At 36.3% G+C, this 9,273-nt stretch overlaps 1 pseudogene across 2 annotated transcripts; it reads right to left on the bottom strand.

Moving 5' to 3' along the window:
• Positions 1-5,499: 5,499 nt before the first annotated feature.
• On the bottom strand, positions 5,500-8,937 carry LOC149550150 (pentatricopeptide repeat-containing protein At2g27610 pseudogene; annotated as a pseudogene). 2 transcript variants are annotated; one of them, XR_016354171.1, is made up of 2 exons: positions 8,268-8,396; positions 5,500-8,175 (listed from the first exon to the last, which is right to left on the bottom strand). The product of XR_016354171.1 is annotated as a pentatricopeptide repeat-containing protein At2g27610 pseudogene, transcript variant X2 (transcript). The 2 variants fall into 2 exon arrangements; XR_016354170.1 differs by having other exon boundaries at positions 5,500-8,937.
• Between the last annotated feature and the right edge of the window lie 336 nt (positions 8,938-9,273).

Genomic DNA, 9,273 nt, shown 5'->3' on the forward strand with positions numbered 1-9,273 from the left:
GGATGGGCTCCCCAACCCCATTGATGTATTGGATTCTCATGGTTACCATGATCCACCTCCCTCGGGAGGCATTACTTTAGCCGCCTGAGAGTAGTTTATATGTATTTTTTTATGAATAGTTGTTATATTTCCAACTTTGCCATGTGAACTCTAGTGGGGTGATCGTTGTATCCCCCGACCCCTTTTTGTGATTATGTAAGTTCAATATTTTAATTAACAGAAAATGGACTTTTCATCAAAAAAATTGTTGAGGATTGTAGTTTTAATCAAATAAAAGTGAATGAAAAAAGAACAAGAATGAATAGCAAGGTTTAACCCTTAGAGAAAACAATTTAGGGGGAAAATATACCATCTAATTGAATGACATCTTAGGTCACTTAGGTGCATAAGTAGCTTGAGCAACAATAAGTATAGTCTCATAGATCCAACATTACCTCAAAGATGCTTTACATTTTTGAAGTGTAGGTTTAGTTTATACATAAATTAGAATATATATTTAAGATGATTGCATTATATTTAATTAGCTTTAGAAATAATTTTTAAATTTATTTTCTAAAATCTATATATTTCTTGGATCTTTTCAACTTGTTTTCCTTGGGTCTCAAGGATCTTCCGTAGACTCCAGGATCTCTACATCTCTTAAGACTTTTACTTAATATTGGACACATAACTTCTTGTAATGTTCCTCCCTACTTCATAGAATGTGAACTAACTATTTTGACATTGACAAAGTAGAATGAAAATTAAACAATTAAAAAGATATGAAAGTTGAGTAAATTAGGATATCATAGGCCATTTCCTATCGGATAATGAAATTGTCATTTGTCATTTTACATCATCGGTTTTCATGAAACTTTACGTTTTTTTAACTATCATTGTTAATTGTCAAACTATGCTTGACAAAACCACCACTTCTCAATATTTTGTATAGATCAAAGCCAAATATGGAATTTTCCAATACCATCCCAAAACTTCTCCAGCAACATCTTACTCTAACTCTATATTAACCTTCTACATCCTTATACTAGAATGTTTACTAAATTATATTCTTCAATCAAAATGTAATAGCAACTTCATGTCTTTATTTATGGACCCCTCAATAGATCACACTATGTGTAGAATAGTGTTGAGCTATTTTCATTGAGTTGAAAACTTGCAAGGAATACTTATTGAAGAGCAATGTTGGAAGGGTTTCAAAGGCTAGCAACCCCTGAGGGAACATATCCTAAGCCGAATTACCAAGGACAAAACAATCACAAGAAAAAAAAAACCTTTTATAGTCAGTCCATGATAGAACCAAAGGGTATTTACAGCCGGTATATGATAGTACCAAAGGGTTACAAGGAGGATAAAAAATCTTCTATCTATAAAAATATGTAGATAGCACAAAATACATAAAGATATCAGATGCACACACATATATAATGTATTTAAGTATGTACATAAGAAAATATATAAAAAAGAAGTGTGTGTGTAGATAGCACAAAATATATAAAGATATCAGAAGCACACACATATATAATGTATTATTTAAGAGAGTGTATGTGTTAAAGGTAGCACAAAATATATAAATATATCAGATGCACGGACATATATCATTTATTGTTTGAGAGAGAGAGAGGGAGAGCACATGGGAGAGATGTAAATGGGATAGTTCTACATAAGAACGATATGAAGGAAAAGAGAACATTAGCTAAGATATTGATATTAATATGCCACAAATATGTATATTCGTATCTATTACATATAGACTTAAACACACATATACTAATTTAAATACATTAATGCCTAATCACTTTCACTAAAATCCATTGCACTCGTCTTTATCTTCTTCTTATCCCCTTTATTCTGAAGTTCAAATTACACATCTGATAATGAACAACTAAATCTTCAACATGTTCTCATCTTATGCTCACATTTTGGTTCTAGTATACGAACTTCAATTAAAGGTAAAGAAAGTTTATAAAGTATAATAATATCGTTGCAACGAGGAAAAATATATAAATAAGGGATTATAGACATTAAAGCAACATAATTAATATAGCTCTACTTTTTTTTTTGCTTTGGCAGAAGTAAAGCTATAATTTAGACTCATAAATGATAGTTTCACTGTTATAATTTATGGTGCAGTATTCAAGAACGAAATACATTGCTACCTTAACTGATATTAGACAAACTCTTGTACTTTTCCAGATGGAACATATGATGTGCATCTTTTTGAAAGGCAATTATGAATTATTGTAGTGAGGTCCTTGCATTTCAAAGACAATGGTAAGTCTCCACAGCGAGCTCTAATCTTGAAGCACAGTGAAGTTGTTACATTTCAAAATAATAATTGATCAAGTCCGCAAGCTCTAATCTTGAAGTGAGTTGTTATAGTGAGGTCCTCAAACTACACACTATTCATTCCCAAAGTTGTTGAACACCACATTTCTTTGGTATCATTTTTGCCTTAAATCTCATGAGGCGTTGATTTGCAAAGCCCCTGAAATCCGTGAGGTGCATTAATAGTCCTACTATAATAGTTAATTATTTGATAGACTATACCCTTCTTTGAGGCAATCCACTCCCAACAATCAATCAGAACTAAATCTCGGTATTCAATTGATCACTGTAGCTCAGCCTTTTCAGGTGATCTATATTTACTCTTTTCAAAGAGGGTTGTGGCACAAATAAATAGAGTTTGCAATCAGCCTCAAGCAGCTTCAAGTGTTTTTCCTATGGCAAGGAACCCAATCTCTTAGAGCAATTCCAGGTTTCCAAGACAGCAAAAGGATTAATACTGGTCACATCAAAACCATTGAGTTAGTGAGAACTGTGGTTGATTCCAAAGAAGGGGATAAGTCCGTAATGTTAATTTGCAAGTTGTAAAGACTCTAGCAAGGTTTGGTTTGAACAGATGAAGTTGATTAATGGAAAACCCTTTCGAAAAATAACATTGTCATTTGCCACTTGTACAAAAGGTTGGTTTCTAATGACCTGCCAATCCCCTATGTAAAAGATGCCTGTTAGAAGGAGGCCCATGGTTTAGGGTTAAGGATTTTTTGGTTATAAAACCCTGATATCCACAATTTGTTCTAGCTCAAAATGGCTTCTCTGTTTCACTGATCTAGTTAGGATCCCTAACCTTCCTCTGTAATTTTGGACCAAAGATTGGCTGCTCTCCATTGGATGGTCACTTTAACTCTATCCCACATTGTCAAAAATATTGAGCCATTTCACCTTTGTCAGAATTTTGGTTGGGTTGTACTTATCCAAGAAGCTACCTAAGAGAATCTGGTAAAAGGTGGACAACTGATCATGGACACAACTGGAATTTGAAGATATAGGCCATTTAGCTCAAGTTGTGAATTGTCCCAAATCTTCCTATGTTGGGCATCTTCCTGTCCCTTCTATTCAGGCTACAGGGCCGAAAGGAGCTGAGCCATGACATCCCCTTATTAAGCCTGATCTTCCTTCATATATTACTTCTAATGCTTCTAAAGATCTTTGTAGCTCTTCAGATGGACTTTCTCCTTTGGAAAATGTTTCTACATTTATTAAAGCCAAGGATGAGTGCAGACCAGGTGTGTCCATATCTGCCTCCAAAACGAAGGAGTTTTCACCTATTGGGGATTTGGAGCGTGCTTCTGGCTGCTTTGGTAGACCTTCAACAGGAATCTCCAAAAAGTGATTTCAAGCTAAGAAAAATAAAAAAGAAACCTTCAGCATAGAGACAAGGCAACATGATAATCCAAGAAAAATAAAAAAGAAGCCTTCAGCATAGAGACAAGGCAACATGATAATCCAATGCACTCAAAATAGGGACAGCCTACTCTGGTTTTTACATTAATTTAGCTTTACATTCTTAGGTTTTAGTTCTCAAATTTTCAGGGTGGGAAGCAATGTTTGTGGTCATTTTTCCTGTTATTGGGTTGTTGGAAGGAGAACCTAATTCATGTATAAATAAATAAATGAATTGTAGCACAAAACCAAGCCTCAAGATTCTGTAGGTTTTAAAAGTTCTTCCCAAATGTTCAAGGTGGGAAGCAAAATTTATGGTCATTTTTCCTATTACTGGGTTGTTGCAAAGACTGATTTTTAAATGTACGAGGGTCTGATTCATGGATCAAAAAAATAAGTGAATTGTAGCACAAATTAAGCATCAGATTTATGTGTAGGTTTTAGAAGTTCTTCCCAAATTTTCAAGGTGGGAAGCAATGTTTGTGGTCATTTTTACCTGTTATTGTGTTGTTGCACAGACTCCGTGATTTTTGGATGTATGAGGACCCAATTCGTGGATCAAATAAATAAGTGAATTGTAGCCCAAAACTAGGCCTCAAACATTTCACCAAATCTTGCAAGTTTTGTACAAAATGAGGCATTTTGACAAAAATTAGAGCGATTTTAAAGGAGGCATATTGAGAGATTAACAAAACATTGATGATGCAGAGATAGGAATCACTAATTACAGTTTCCAACCCAACCTTCTAACAGGAATATATATGCACAAGCGAGAACAAAAGGGAAGCCAAATAACACCATAAAGACCATATATATCCTCTTCGCATTGTACCCACTGCATCCTCCATGAGCTGTGAAGGAAAGGAAGCAGATGCCGTAACCTATTTGCTCTTCTGAGGATTCTGAAGTAACAGGCTAATATCAAGATATCTCAATGTATCATACATACTAATAACTTATTCATAACGTATGTGGCCATTGCACAACAGACTCCAGTTGGTCTTGAATCATTGAAGTATCTTGATTTCTATAATCACCAACAAAAGCAAGGGAAAAAGAATGTGACTAGTAATAATTCACGTGGGTATGGAATCCTATGTATCTTTTTTCTCAACTATTACCTCATAGATCATTATACATTGAAACAAGGGAAATTATTGAAACTCTTTTCCTTGAATGTTTCGGACCAAGAAGTTTTATAGAACATCTTCAAGAGTGAAACATTGAGCTTCACAACTACAAGCAAAGAAAAGATGGTTCAAACAGCAAATTGTATCTACCGTCTGCTTGGATCATCAATGATATGTATAGACTTTTCCGCACCCTGTTTTAAGGCAATTAAGAAATCTTATGCATATGTGGGAACTTAATTCTTGTGATGAGCAGTGTGCTGCCACATGTATTACAAGTGAAATCAATTTTTGCACTCCTACCTTGACATAAAGTTCTGGTAAAGGGTTGGCGAATGTAGAAAAAGACTGCTGCTTACAATTTGGGTATAAAGTCTCCGAAAAATAAATTCAGTTTGTGAAGTGCTCTGAAACATGTATCATGTTAACCAATGTCATTCACAATATCAAGTAGGAATAATGTAAGTCTTCTAAAGATGACAGTTGGGTAGAGAGTGCCACCCTATAATCTCTGCAAGGACAAACCATCCTGTCCTACTGTGTATAATTGAGAATGAGTCTCTTCTCGTTCTGGATATTTGTCCTTTAGTAGGCTGACATTGAATTATTATTTTTTCTCTTGACATTTGTGTGGGAAGACAGAGAATCTCAGGGCCACAACTGTCCAATTTTATTAACATTATAATATATAATCTAGAACGTCAGAGCTTCACTCGAAGTCAAGCATCATGGAAAGCAGCATGACAATATCTCATATTCAGACACTACATTTTGTGACAAGACTTGTAATAAATCGTTAATAAGGTTAGTTGTCATCACCAATAATTTCCACAAGAACAGATTCCTCCTTTAAAATGGTGGAAACGGCTACAATCCCTCACCACAATTTCTCGTCTAACAATCTTAGATATGAGCTTCATGGCAGTATGACAGTCTGTGCACACACGGAGGTTTTTGAAAATCTGGATAGGTGTACCCGGGGGTGTCCTGAGAAGCCCAAAAGCAATGGCTAGCTTTTCACTATGATAGCAGAGATATTGTTCTTTAAGCTCCTCATCCACATCATGCAATACCACTGTTGTATCAGGCCTATATCCTGCATCCTTCATCTGCTTAGTCAGCTCCTCCAATTCGCTATAGATCTCTTGTATATCTGGATGTGACTTATCTCTTGCAACAAAAGTATGAACTTTATTCTTGACCTCAATCCAGCTGCACCCTGGATCTTTTGTCACCCCTTTCTGTTTCATAACTTTTCTGACATTTGCTACATCATCCCATTGGCCAGCTGCAGCATAAATGTTTGATAGAAGCACATATGCTGCTGCATCATCTGGTTCTAAATCTATAATCATTCTTGCTGCATATTTTCCTAGATCTACATTGCCATGAAGCCTGCATACAGAAAGCAAAGTCCGCCAAATGACAACATCAGCTTCAAATGGCATTGTTCCAATAATTTGAATCGCCTTGTCAAGGAATCCAGCACGACCAACAACGCCAATCATGCAAGCATAATGCTCCTGTGTTGGCAGCAACTTATAAACATCAGTCATGGAATTGAAATAGAAATAAGCGTCATCAATAAGGCCTGCATGGCTGCAAGCAGACAGAACACCAACAAAAGTAGTTTGATTTGGCTTTATGTCGACATGTTGCATCTTTTCAAAAATATTGAGGGCCTCGTTTGCATTCCCATGCTGTGCATATCCTGCAATCACTGCATTCCATAAAACATCATCTTTTTCAGGCATTGTCTCAAACACTTCTAGGGCATTAGCCATATTTCCACATTTGGCATACATGTCAACAAGGGCACTGGCTACGTATTTGTCTACATTCAGTTCAGCTTTGATGATGTGGCTGTGTATCTGCTTGCCAAATCCAACTGCTGCCAGGGTAGCACAGATATCAAGAAGTGTAGCAAAGGTGAATTCGTCTGGCTTCATGCTTAGTTGTAGCATATGGAAGAACAGCTTTAATGCCTCCTCACCATCTTTCTTGGCATATCCCACAATCATTGCGTTCCAAGAAACTATATTTTGTTCTGGCAACCTATTAAATAGTCTCAGTGCATCTTTTGTTTTACCACATTTGCAATACATGTCAAGAAGGGCACTTCCAACAAACACATTGGAAACTAGTCCACATTTGATAACATAGTTATGTATCTGTATTCCTTGATCCAGCATTTCAAGGCTGGCACAAGACTTTAGTACACTGCCAAAAGTAAATTCATCCAACTCCATCCTTGCACGCAGCATTTGGTGAAAAGCTAAGAGTGCCTCTTCATCATAACCATGATTTCCATAAGCTGCAATTACTGCATTCCATGAGACTGCATCTTTTGCAACCATTTTGTCGAACGCTTGGCGTGCCTTCACCATATCACCACACTTAGCATACATGTCAACAAGAGCATTGCCTACAGAAGTATCAAATTCATGTCCGTTTTTAATGATTAAACTGTGCAGAACTTGGCCCTCCTGAAAATCTGCTATGCGTGTGCAAGCATTGAGAACACTAGAAAGGGTAACTCGATCCAGATTAAAACCTGCACGCAGCATCTTGTAGAAGAATTTTAAAGCCCCCATACCATCCCCGCTTTGGGCATGTCCTACAATAATGGCATTCCATGAAAAGGAATTGTGGTCAGGAATCATGGCAAACATTTTACTAGCATTTTCTAACCTTCCACATTTTGCATACATATCAACAACAGCGGTCCCCACAATAACATCTAAAGAAAATCCAGTTTTAATGACATGAACATGTACCTGCATTCCCTCTTCCAAAGTCGCATCGCTAGCACACGCCTTAAGTATGCTGGCGAACGTGGACTGGCTAAACGTTACTCCCTTTCGCAGCATTTCAACTAAGATTATATAAGCCTCCTGCGCGCAAAAATTCTGTGCGTACCCAGCAATCATGGTATTCCACACAACCACATTGCGCTCAGGCATTTTGTCAAAAACTTGACGAGCATCCCTTAGCTTTGCAGATTTTGCATACATATCTAAGAGGGAGCTCCCTATGAAGAAATCACAATCGAATCCCAATTTGACAATAGCATTGTGGATCTGCATACCCTGCTCCAAAGCCTCCAAATTAGTACATACCTTGAGAATGCTAGCAAACGTGGCTCGGTCGCGAACCACATTCACATCTGTTTTACCCATATGACAGAAGACTTCCAGAGCCTTCTCGTCATCTCCACTCTGGGTATAACCTGTAAGCAACGTGTTCCATGACAGAGTATCTCGTTGAGGCATTTCGTCAAACAGTTTACGTGCAACGGTCATACTGCCATGTGTCGCATAACCTGCAATCATAGAATTCCATGAAACTACATCTCGTTGAGGCATTTCATCAAACAGTTTACATGCATCGTTCAAGCTGCCATGTTTCACATACCCTGCGATCATAGCATTCCATGAAACTACGTCTCGTTGAGGTATTTCGTCGAACACTCGGCGTGCATCCTCTATGTGCTGACACTTTGCATACATATTAACAAGATTGTTAGCCACAAAGATATCAAATTCCATCCTAGTATTTATAATATGCGCATCAGCCATCTTTCCCTGAATAAATGGTTTCATATTTGCAAATTCATTCAAAACCCTACCAAAAACTTCTGGCTCATTTCGAACCCTTCCAGAACCAAGAAAATTGTTATCATTATTATGATCATCTTCATTTCCAGAACCAAGAAAATTGTTATCATTATTATGATTATCTTCATTCCAGTTTTCTGAAGGTTTTCTCAGTGAATGTCTGAACGTTGAAATGTATAATTTTATTCCCAATATAGATGATTTGTTTCTGGTAAACCTCCAAGTAAGAGTAGCCCATTGTTCCAGGGCTACTGCTATGGCCATAATTATCTTCAGCTATCATAATTAGTTTTCAAGCAATCAAAACGTGGTGATAACACAGATCCAGTTAACCTAAAAAATATTGAAGCTAGTTCGCTATATTTTAACGAAATCATTGCCAAGAACTCACATGGAGGCACAGGGTTCAAATTTTGTTAGGGTTTGCCAGCCTTGGGTTTGGTTGACAATTTCAGAATAAATATTTGGTTATAACTTTTCCATTGTTTAGGATATATTTAAGGATGTGATATGTAACTACAATTAAATTCAATTTAAATAAAAATTAATAGTGGAGTCATATATGAATGAATATATATATAAAGTGTAAAATTAATGAGTAGTCAATATGTCTTTGATTTTTTTATTGGTTCTAAATGAGTTCACAATTGATCAACTCTTTCATGGTGTGTATGTTTGATTATGATAACTAAATTGATATGGCAACAAATGTTGATTATAAAATTAGATTAGAGGTTGAAAATATATATAACAAAATCTTACAAATTGATATAACATAAGACAAAATCTTAAGAATATATGAT

The sequence above is a fragment of the Cupressus sempervirens genome, chromosome 7 (genome assembly GCF_028749045.1).
Source record: "Cupressus sempervirens isolate cs-2001-9-10 chromosome 7, ASM2874904v1, whole genome shotgun sequence".
Taxonomy (NCBI): domain Eukaryota; kingdom Viridiplantae; phylum Streptophyta; class Pinopsida; order Cupressales; family Cupressaceae; genus Cupressus; species Cupressus sempervirens.